This window comes from Sus scrofa, chromosome 13, assembly GCF_054392235.1.
Source record: "Sus scrofa isolate SSC_HxYL_T2T_F1_AM1 chromosome 13, Sscrofa_HxYL_maternal_Yorkshire_Landrace_v2.0, whole genome shotgun sequence".
Taxonomy (NCBI): domain Eukaryota; kingdom Metazoa; phylum Chordata; class Mammalia; order Artiodactyla; family Suidae; genus Sus; species Sus scrofa.
Genome location: NC_139395.1, coordinates 163,408,475 through 163,420,719, shown reverse-complemented (window position 1 = coordinate 163,420,719; position 12,245 = coordinate 163,408,475). Strand labels below are relative to the sequence as shown.

Below are 12,245 nucleotides of genomic sequence, written 5' to 3'. Positions count from 1 at the left end.
TAGGGTTTCTCTGTCCTTTATGTAGGCACCCTGCCCCAGGAAGAAAGGACTATCCTGGTCAGCTGGTTTAAGGACTTGTTTCTGCCGTGTTCAATTGGCACTTAATAAACATCAGGCCTGAGGCCCGATGCTAAGGATCCAGAAATGAGTTAAGAACAGACAGACAAATATTCTTATTTTCACAGAGTTTTCAGTCTACTGATCAGGTACTACTGCCCTAACTTCCTAAATTTAGACCAGAACATTAATGTGGAAGTAAGAACCTTAATACTATTTGGAAATGGGCCAGTTTTCTTTTGTTTATAATCAGTGTGCATCTCAATATGTAAGATGTAAGTGTGCCTGAAAATTACTTTTAAAAAGAAAAAGGATTTACACCTGTTGCAGTCTGTCTGCTCACCCAGACAGAAAAGCGTTTCTAAAGATTTTGTCACAGTGTAATGCAATCTCCCTTGATTGTTACCCCAGGTGCCATTCCCTCATTGAAAATCTGTCATTAAAAGAGGCTCCCACATGTCAGATGAAATAAAAAAGGGAGAAAAAGAAAGTCCCTTTCCCACTTCCTGGAGTTGACACTAATAAAAATAGATTCATGAAACTTTGTTTCTAATACAAACATCCACTTTTCCAAAGTTAAAGAACTTTGATTTCTTTCACTTTCTTACTAACATGTTTCTGATTATAAAAGTAATACATGCATATTGTAGAAAATTTAGAAAATATAGAGAAGTATAAAGAGAAAAGACTTGTAATCTCACTGAGTGGAACTAATCATTTATATTTTGGTTTATTTCCTTCCAGTCTTCTTTATTTTTCTATTTAATCTCACCCTTAGACAAAAAAAAAAAAAACAAAAAAAAAAAACACACCCTTGATAATTAAATATTATTTTAAAAGATCAGGGAGTTCCTGTCGTGGCGCAGTGGTTAACGAATCCGACTAGGAATCATGAGGTTGCGGGTTCAGTCCCTGCCCTTGCTCAGTGGGTTAAGGATCCGGCGCTGCCGTGAGCTGTGGTGTAGGTTGCAGACGTGGCTCGGATCCTGCGTTGCTGTGGCTCTGGTGTAGGCCGGTGGCTACAGCTCCGATTCGACCCCTAGCCTGGGAACCTCCATATGCCGCGGGAGCGGCCCAAGAAATAGCAAAAAGCAAAAAAAATAAAATAAAATAAAATAAAATAAAAGATCAGCAAGGCTAAGTCTTTATATTTATAATGAAGTTATTTCTCCCATGTATCTAAGCCCCATTTTTTTTTTTTTTTTTTTTTTTTGTGCGAGAGAGACTTCTCATTTCCTCTAAATTTGACCTTAAGATCACACCAAAAGAAAAGGAAAAAAAAGAGAGGAAAGTTCCGATAATAAAATCTCAGAAAAGAACTGAGAAATAAAACACTCCTGCGACTTCATTTTCCTCCCTGAAGAGAATTCCAATAAACTCAAGAAAGTTGAGGGTGGTATCTAGTTCTTGCTTCAGACCTAACAGGTAAGTCTTTAAGTTTTTGTAGTAGTCCAGTCTCCTAGCTACTGACTCTCCTGGAAGTATAAAAGGTATTATTTTTAAGTTCAGAATTTTAGTTTGCAGACTCAAGGGAAACTAGATTTATAACAATCTATGTTAAAAAGAAAAAAAAAGAATCATGGAACTTTATTAAATTGTCATGAGCTTGATATGAGCTAATGTATGATTCTTTATTTTCTATAGAAGCAAGAAAAAAAACCTAAAAAACCTAATGACTTTGGGGTTCCTTGGTGGTTCATCAGGTTAATTAAGGATCAGGCATTGTCATTGCTGTGGCATGGGTTTGACTCCTGGCTCTAGAACTTCTGCATGCTGCAGATGCTGCCAAAAATTAAAAAATAATAAATAAATTTTACTTTCTATGGAGTGTTCAGGGAATGAGCCATTTTCTTTCTTTTTTTTTTAGTTTTAAAATATATCTTAACATTTATTTAGCTATTATTTTTAAGAGAGCTTCATGGCTATGTTGATTTCATCATAAAAGTAGCATATAATAATTGAAAATGCTTTCTCTTCTACTTTAACCTCTGAACAATCCTAGGAGATGGGTGGGTAGACAGATTGCTATCCCAGTTTCAAAGATCAATTATCTAGTATTTAGATATGTTAAATGACCCATCTAAGGTCATATAGGAAGTCAAAGAACTGGCAAACTGGCATTAGAAACTTTTAAGTGCCTCATTCTTTTCAGATCATCTATTTTGAGCATCCTTTAGTAAAAATATGGGTTGTCTTTATTCTGTCTCATTCTGAAATTTATTGTGTTCTATACAATTCTGTCACCAAAAAAAAAAAAAAAAAAAAATTAAGAGGAAAATTGGTAGTCTCAAGTTGGCTCCAGAGGAGGGTGACTAAGATTGTGAGAACTATAGAAACCCTGTTTTATGACCAATAATGGATGTAGGAACTTGGTATATTTAGCGTGTAAAGAGAAGATCAAGGGGAGGTATGAGAGCTCTTTTAATGTTTAAAAAGTCTGCAGATGGCCAAGTAGACTTGTTCCATGTTGCTCCAAATATCAGGCAAGAACAATAGACAGAACTTCAAAAGGAACAGATTCCAACACAGAAAGAGATGTGCCTTTTGAACCAATGAAACTGTTTGACTGTGGAGAAAACTGCTCCTTCTATAAGAGGGTGAGCTCCTCTCTACTGAAGGCAAATTTGTCAGAGCTATGATGACATTTTGGGCTCTACATCCTCAGTCTACTTTTCCTTTGTTTTTCTTGGCTCACTAATGCAATATACAGTACACAGAGTGTGACAGAGAAAAAACTACCTAAGTCAGGTGCCTCCAAACTGTGTTTCCCAGATGATAATAATCTCTGAGGGTGGCTGGTGTCCCCCAGTGAATCAGTAGGTACAAAGGCTTCAGAGGAGGAGCCTGGGGAAAATGTTGGTTTTAGCAAATGCCCCCAGGTGATTTTTATCATCACCACAGAAGTTTGAGAAACACTTTCAAAGCATCATTTTATCCACTTAATTCCCACAACAATCCTAGACGGCAGAAGAGAAACTAAGGTGTGGAGTTAGTTAGCAATGCACCCAAGGTTACACAGCTCTGGAGTGGTGGAGCCTTCTGGGGGTGCACACTTGGGGAGTCTGATCTGGACCTTGAGATCTCTCTCACCTTCCAAAAGAGTCTGAAAGAAAGACAGGAAACGAGGAAATGGTTACCTTGAAGAGGGTTTTTATTCTATGTGCAACTTGGATTTTTTTAAAGCTAAGTCATGAGTCCTTGATGTGCAGGATAAAATGGGGGGCACGGAATTGGTAGTGTTCCTATTTAGGCAGGGACTACCTAGAACTTCACTTTTTTGTCTTTCATGAATAATTGTGAAAAGGGTGTACTAACCAAATAAATAATCTCAACATGATTACAAATAGAATAATATTTTAATGCACTTAGCAGAAGCAATTTACATGCATACAATTAATGTGCTAATTTCAGTGATCTTTAGCTATTCATTAAAACAGGCCTGGCAGGTCTTACACTTGGCACCACTTTGTTAGTCATTTCCTGCTATTACTTTATGTACTCAGAAGTAATCAGCCATCTATAATTTAAGACTTTTCACTAATTAAATAGCCCTTTCTCTAATTATGTCAAAATTAGAGAGGTTAGTATGTGGATAAATATGTTTGTATTTGGTACATGTATTCAGAGATGGTGATTTCTCTGTATGTGGCAACAAAAACCAATATGTGATCTACAGTCTAATACAGAGTAGAGGGAAATGGTAGAATGCGTAAGAAAGACCTTTGGACTTAAAATCTGTGCAGCAGAGGAAAAGTACTCTCTTTGAGATGAGCTTTATGTTCAGCCTTGTAAACCTAGCGAAGTCTGGATTTGTTGACCTTCAGGGAATAATATAAGGATCATCTGTTTTTTCAGGCCTTTGCCTGAGAGATGAAACGGAACGAGGGTTCAGGGAGAAAAAGAGTTAAAGGTTGTGTTTGCAAGAATGTGTTTGCTGACATTGATCAATGGGCAATTTTGTGGTTGTTGGTTTATTCACATAGAGGGTTCAAAAAACAGATCAATAATAAAGCAATGGTGAAGATGCCAAAGAAAAGGTGATTAATGAAAAATATGGTGGACAAGCCATCTGCCAAGGAATAGGAACATGCCTTCATTCAGCACCCTATAAATAAATATGCATCAGATGGAAAGAGAACAGTCCCTTGGAATGTTGTTAGCACCAGGCAGAATCTCATCAGAGCCCATGCTTCAAAGAGCAGTTCCTCATGTCCATAGAAGCAAGTTTAAATTCTCTTGTGTAAAGTCTCTGTAAGCAGTTCCACTCTTGCATTATGCATGATTCTGACATCTCGTAACATGAGCAGTGTTCTAATAGTGATTTCCAATTTTATTTCCTGTGTTACATTTTAATGATGTTATTTAGGTTAGCATTTAACTTTGTCCACATAATATCTTGTTACATTTCTTCATATAGCATTTAATTATGGCAGCAGTACTATAACCTAGTGATGTATAGACAAGGAGTTGGTGTAGCCTTTAAAGAATATGTTGCTTTTAAAGCCCGTGTTTTATTCCATCATGTTCATTGTGCCGGTTAATATATAATGATAAGTTTTAGGCAGGACCCCAGCTCCTTACATCAGGGAAATGATAGTAAGTAATAATGAGCTGGGTCAAAAGTGAATACCAAAGTCTAAGACAACCAAATATAACAGTAGGTTGTATGCCTTTCCTAGGGTGAGAACACTCAAGTTCTTAAATACAAAACTCCAGGAACGGTCAACCCAGGTAAATTTGTGAAAAAGCCAAAAACATCACTCTTCCCCTTCTTGTATCTCCCCCTTCAGCCTCTTTTTGCAGAAGCCCAGGCTTTTCTCCCTGTTAACCTTTGCCCCTAAAAAAAGATTTGAGGCCCTTGGAGTTCCCGTTGTGGCACAGTGGTTAACGAATCTGACTAGGAACCATGAGGTTTCGGGTTCAATCCCTGGCCTTGCTCAGTGGGTTAAGGATCTGGCGTTGCCGTGAGCTGTGGTGTAGGCTGCAGACGCAGCTTGGATCCCCGAGTTGCTGTGGCTGTGGCTGTGGCCGGAGGCTACAGCTCCGATTGGACGCCTAGCCTGGGAACCTCCATATGCCACGGGAGCGGCCCTAGAAAAGGCAAAAAGACAAAAAAAAAAAAAAAAAAAAAAGATTTGAGGCCCATCTTCAGCACCTACATGATATCATGTGAGGGAATATCCTCTCCACATTTCATGTGTATCTAAGTCTTACTATTTTGGGATGTTAGTCCCCTATTTAAATTATGTCATCAGTCAGTAGATAAGTCATGAGTGGTATTTGAGTAGCAAATATGAAAACAGTATTCCTTCCATATAGACTATATCTAATCACAAAATTGAATGCTTTAAATTAACCTGTTAATTTGACCCATGCATCACAGCATTGGCAAAGATGATAATTCTTAAGTTTTTTTGTTTTGTTTTGTTTTTGCCATGCTCAAGGCATGTGGAAGTTCCTGGGCCGTGGATCAAATCCATGTCACAGCAGCAAACCAGGCTGCTGCAGTGACAACACCAGGTTCTTAACCCACCGCACCACAAGGGCATCCCCTCTTCTTAAGCTTTTACTAGACAAGTTAAGCATCTTCACTGATAATTAAATGATTACCAAGTGCTATCTTTTCCATGAACTGTGATAGATACATATAAGAAAACTAAGTTTGGAGTTCCCTGGTGACCTATCAGTTTAAGAATCCAGCGTTGTCATTGCTGTGGCACAGGCTTGATCCCTGGCCCAGGAACTTCTGCATGCCATGGGTGTGGCCAAAAAAGAAAATTATGTTTGTGTGTAATATGGTATTATGTAAGTAATATACTGTATAAAAAGAAAATCTTATACAACAGCTGCTTCACACATATTATATCATTCAAGAACTCCACATACACACACACACACACACACACACACACACACACACAAACACACACACACATATATATATATCCCCTAGACAAGGGAGTCTAGATGAGCAGGCAGAAGTCAGGACTGAAACCCAGTTTGGCTCTCCCTGCCATATTTAAGAAGACACATGGACAATGTTAGTCCCCTCCACTCAGAGGGGCACCTTTTTTAAATTTACATAAAGGCACTGTATGTGCTAGAGTTTGCCGGATCTCATTTCACACTAAAAACAGTGCCGTGAGGAATGTGCTTATAGGTGAGGAACACAAAAGTTAAAAGGGTTAAGCAACTGGTTTCAAGCCTCACAACTATGGAGACACATCAGAACTTGAAATGTGACCTTTAAAGACCTGCCTTTATTTTTTTTTTCTTCTTTTTATTTTTTAATAATGATTTTTGTTTCCATTATATCTGATTTACAGCGTTCTGCCAATTTTCTACTGTACAGCAAGGTGACCCAGTTACACATACATGTATACATTCTTTTTTCTCCCATTATCATGCTCCATCATAAGTGACTAGACATAGTTCCCACTGCTACACAGCAGGATCTCACTGCTTATCCATTCCAAAGGTAATAGTTTGCATCTATTAACCCCAAATTCCCTATCCATCCCACTCCCTCGTCCTCCCTCTTGGCAACCACAAGTTTATATACCATGCTTCCTTCCAAAAAAGGGAAAGTGGGGGAAAACTCACATATTTCCTCTATGTCTGCTTAGCACAGTTGTTGGAGCATTTTTATGAAACTCAAAGCCAGCAGGTTTAGTGAAAGGCAGTGAACTATCCTTTTGCTAAATCAGGGCTGCACTCTACGCTTATTGAAATGCAAAGCAAGGTGAAGAGAGCTGGATAGTGTAATTCGGCAGTTCTCAAATCTTAATGGGCTTCAGAATCACCTTGGAGGGCTTATTTTGAACAGAGATCTTTAGACAACCCCCCCAACACACAGAATTTCTGACTCAGTAGGTATTGGACTGACCTGAGAATCTGCATTTCTCACAAGTTTCCAGTTGAAACTTAACCTACTGCACCACAAGGGAACACACTCTTCTTAAGTTTTTACTAGGCAATTTGCTGCTCATCCAGGGACTGTACTTGTATAGTGTACAGGATCTATTCATTCAAAAATCTAAAACTATAGTTGCTGTGGCTGTGGCACAGGCTGGCAGCTGTAGCTCAGATTCAACCCCTAGCCTGGGAACTACCATATGCCTCGGGTATGGCCCTAAAAAGACAAAAAAATAAAAAATCCTCAAATCAAAAATTTAAAACTATAACAAACTAACCAAAATGCCACTGCGAGTTAGGAATATTATCTAAGAACATAAAAGCAGCCCGGGTCTTGGGTCTCATTTTTCCCTCTATTCAAATGAAACTGCTTGTAGGATTATAATGATATCCTAGCTTCCTATATATGGCCAAATTGTATCAAAGATTGAAATAGCAATAAGACATAACAGGGTACCAAACTGACTAGTTTTGGTGTTAGATGCCCTGCTTAATATTATTATCTTTGGGAGAAATGGTACTGGTAAAAATGTTAGAAAATGAATAAAGAATTGGAGGCCTGCCCTATGAATTGCAAATTCATTCTTGTCCCTTTACTCATTTTTCACGTGTGGGCAATCACAGTTAATCACAAAGCCATTTCTCTCAGGATCATTCCTAAAGTGTGAAATAAATATTCCAATAAAATGTTTAGTAGAGTGTATCCAGTTTCCAATTAAAGAAACATTCTTATATGGTGTCATGAATTCCTTCCACAAAACATTTCCTTTGTGCAGAAACACTTCATGGTAAATCTGAAAATAACTCTATTTTGTCAGGGAACTTCAAGCACAGTGTCTGGTGAATCCCCCTATTGCCACCTCCCCCACCACACACCCTAAGAAATAGTCTATATAAAATAACTTGTTCTTGTCTGTACACGCAGTCATCCAGTGAGAAAGGCACTATTAATCATCTTAATAATCTATACATATCACTCCATAATCAATATGGCTAGCATACCACCTGAGTGGTCACATCAACCAATTCTGTCAACACATACTGAATGATTACCTAGGGCCACCATCCACTTATTCACGGAGGAATCCAGAATAGCCTCGTTCTTCCTTTCTTTTGTTCCTTTTCTTTTTCTCGCCCTACTTCCTTTTGTCCCTTCCATATGTTTAATCTTCTTTTAAAGAATCTTCATTCTCCTACTCTACTAGTAACATTGGAAAACAAAACAAAACAAAACGAAAAACACAATGAGGCAACCCATTTTATGAATGGTGGAACAGTAGATTCATAGCATTTAATTAGAGCTAATTTAAAAGAGTTTTCATAGTCTTCAGGACCAAATCCTTCAAGGGGAATAGTGATGCAATTGTTTGATGTCTTTTATTCAGCTGGTTGGTTTATCTTTGGAGCTCTTAGTTATATCTGGGAAAATTTCAGACAGGTGAGCTTGTCTTGATGCCCATGGAAGTAGCATTGCCCTGACAGTTTGATCACAGTTCTGGAAATCAGGTTTTTCTGGCTCTGAGTTACTGACAAGACTGTCTCTGGATTTAAGGACAGCCATGCTTGGATAGCTGTTTTCTTTGATGGGACTATCAAACTAACAGTGATTATGCTGTTAAAAAAAAAAAAAAAAGTGACTATACTTTATCCAATTATTAAAGCCACAGGTAGAGGTAGTTATCCTGTTTCATGAGAATTTCCTAAGGCTTTTTTGAAAAGAAAAACTACTGAGAAATTTTCAATTAAAAAAAAAAAACATTACAATTGTGGTTATCTGATATGGGCCTAAAATTCAATATATCACACAAGAAAACCTCATTACAAAGCTACGGTATCTTCTTGTATATGACAGGCCAAAGTGAGAATGGTAACTGACTTGAGTACAGGGTTTTTGAAAAATCAGATCTGCCTTTCTCTCTAGCTGTCTTCTCATGGGGGTTTTTTTAGTTCCTCAATTCTGCAATAACAACAATAAGAATAAAAATAATAGCATAGAGGGATGACTGGTGAGGCAGAACTTTAAGTTTTCTAATGAGAGAATATGCATTTTAAAATCTGCCAATCCCTTCAGCTTCTACAAGGGGAGACATCAATTAACTATGGAAAGAACCATTTTGCATTAAGTGGTATAAAACAAACAGGCATCCACTGGGATGGAGCAAAAGTGTAACAGGCTTCCTTTTTCTTTTTCCTCCATGACTGAAGCTGCTCCACCATAAATCCCTTGGAACAGGGAACTCTAAGAAGGCTGAGAGAGAAATGGGCAAATGTCTAAGGTGATTTGTGGAAAAAAAGATGAAAAACTTCACCCCTGTCCCTTTCAGATTGCAGGTTATTCAAACACCTCTAGCTGACTAAGGTTGACATGCTGAGGTTAGCTGGTGGTTTAGCTGCTCAGAGAAAACTTGATATGAGAAACCGATTCTGAACTAAAGAGCCAGGCTTCAGACTTGGCCTCAGTGTCTTAGACATGGATTACTTCTGTGGAAAACTTGCCTGAACCAGCCACCCTGACACACTGGGTTTTCCAGAGGTTTGGGGGGGTGGGGAAGAGGGGGGTTCAGGGGACGGGAGTGGGAGACTGTGTGAGCAAGTTTAAGTGTGTAAGCAAACCTAATACTTTCCCTGTATCACAGTGCTCGTGCTCAAGTAACCTTCATTTACTTAATAAGGGCCCCCAAATGCAAGAATACTGATGCTATTTCTTTGGGCCGCTCCCGTGGCATATGGAGGTTCCCAGGCTAAGGGTCGAATCAGAGCTGTAGCCACCGGCCTACGCCAGAGCCACAGCAACGCGGGATCCGAGCCACCGTCTGCAACCTCCACCACAGGTCACGGTAACGCCAGATCGTTAACCCACTGAGCAAGGGCAGGGACTGAACCCTCAACCTCATGGTTCCTGATCGGATTCGTTAACCACTGTGCCACGACGGGAACTCCAAAGTGCTTATTTTAAATGAAAATGTGAATGTCCTAGACTTAAATGAAAAAAAAAAAAAATCACGTGCTGAGGTTGCTAAGATCTACAGAAATAATAAATCTTCTTTCTGTGAAATTTTAAAGAATGAAAAATCCATGCTAATTTTGCTGTCACACCTCAAACTACAAAAGTTGTGGCCACATTGCATGGTAAGTTCTTAGTTAAGGTGGAAAAGGCATCAAATTTGTACTATAAGATATTCTGAGAGAGGCAATAGCCACATAACTTTTTATTACACTATACTGTTACAATTGTTCTATTTTACTATTACTTATTGTTAAACTCTTACTATGCCTAATTTATAAATTAAATTCTAGCATAAGCATGTATGTGTAATAACAAAACACTGTATATAGAGTTTGGTACTATCCATGGTTTCAGCCATCCACTGAGAGTCTTGGAATATATCCCCCACAGATGAGAGGGGTCTACTATACCATTTTCAACAGCGAACACCTACCAAGTGAGGCCAAAGATGCAACCAATCAATTTGCTCTTGGTAGGACTGGATTATAAACCCAACTAAGCACAAGACCTAAGCTAGCCTCTGGGTCCTTGGGCTCTGCCAGGACAGAATTGTTCATAACAATGTCAAGACGGCTTCTCCAGGTCATATAGAATAGGATACTTAAAGAAATATGACCTTATTGTTCATAACAATGTCAAGACGGCTTCTCCAGGTCATATAGAATAGGATACTTAAAGAAATATGACCTTATTTTGTTCTGGGATTCGTAATTGCTGGTGAGTCTATACAAGAATACCTCATCTAACATTTATTTGAAGTTTACCAGCTTATGTCAAACATTGCAGCAAGTCCTACACACACATTAACTCGGTCTCTACCATGTCTTACTCTATAAAGGAACCTGCTTGAACAAAGATCATACAGTTATTAAGCGGACAGCAAGGATTCCAACTCAGTTCCATCTGACTCAATAACTCTTTCACAATATAGAAGTATTCAGCTAGCATTACCAATCTCAAATTTCAAATGCTATTGTAAAAATCGTTTAGTAAAGAAAATAATAATTAGCTGAAGCCCTGTTCAAGGAGTTAGCTACTTAATCTTTTAAAATATCCTGTAGAGACAGTATTGATTCATCAAGGAAAAACAAATGCAGTTGCATATGAAGGTGACATTTTCAGAAAATAATTTCTAACAAATTTTGAGGGTAGTCAATGACATCAGTATATTTAATACTTTACCTCAGTGTTTTACACTGTGCAACCCACTCTCACATACCTAATCTTAATTGTTCTCAACAGATGGCCTTTACAGGCCTTGAGGTTTGGATGGAATTAAATTAAGCTGAACAATTTATTTCTAAAAAAGGACATGTAGGAAGACTTAGTAAGCCAAGCAAAAACTCCTTTCCTTCTTGATTTTCCCACCATCATCCAAGCTTAAAACCCCCTGAGGTCACTTTTCACTCCATTTATCTGTGGAGTCAGTAAGTCACTAAGGCCTGTGAGTCTTCACTTACATGTTAACTTTTTTTTTTTTTTTTTTTTTTGTCTTTTGTCTTTTTTTGTTGTTGTTGTTGTTGTTGCTATTTCTTGGGCCGCTCCCACGGCATATGGAGGTTCCCAGGCTAGGGGTCCAATCGGAGCTGTAGCCACCGGCCTACGCCAGAGCCACAACAACGCGGGATCCGAGCCACGTCTGCAACCTACACCACAGCTCACGGCAACGCCGGATCGTTAACCCACTGAGCAAGGGCAGGGACCGAACCCGCAACCTCATGGTTCCTAGTCGGATTCATTAACCACTGCGCCACGACGGGAACTCCTCTTACATGTTAACTTTTTAAATTATTTATTCCCACATTATTGAGGAGGTTTTTCTTCCTAGATCAGCCATTAGCCATCATAAATTCTACCAAAGATCACCCCATATGATCTTCCAAGCCTCTTATCTGGCCTGCCTACTTTTAGTCTCACCTCCCTGATCCACCCCTCACAATTTCACAATTGACTCCCTGAAATGCTACATTGTGTGTATGCGAAAATGTACATTTCAAGGCCATCATCTACCCACTGTTCAAAGAGGACTCCAAAAGGGAATAAAGAGCTCTTGTCAACTATTCGAGACTATATTAAATCCTTAGCCTAACACAGCTTCAACCTGCATTCTGGCTTCCCTTCCTACTCTCCTCCTGATTCATCCCTTTGCTTCAGCCTCAAGAGTCTACTTGCAGTCCCTCCCTCAAAACATCTTGTATTTTCCTGACTCTTGAGTTTTCTCTTCTTTTTTAAATTCATATCTCCAACAAAAGTATTCCTTTCCTCT

General features: G+C 38.8%; 1 protein-coding gene across 4 annotated transcripts in view; it reads right to left on the bottom strand.

The window, feature by feature from the left end:
• LOC102157705 (uncharacterized protein NECTIN3-AS1-like) overlaps positions 1 to 12,245 on the bottom strand; it is a 128,240-nt gene that overhangs the window by 15,654 nt on the left and 100,341 nt on the right. Inside the window, exon 1 of one of the 4 annotated variants that reach the window (XM_084991376.1) lies at positions 8,026 to 8,173. The exons of the other annotated variants lie outside the window; for them this stretch is intronic. The gene's annotated coding sequence lies outside the window, so the exon portion shown is untranslated. Of the gene's footprint in view, positions 1 to 8,025; positions 8,174 to 12,245 lie in introns of those variants that run through there. 4 annotated transcript variants of the gene reach the window in all.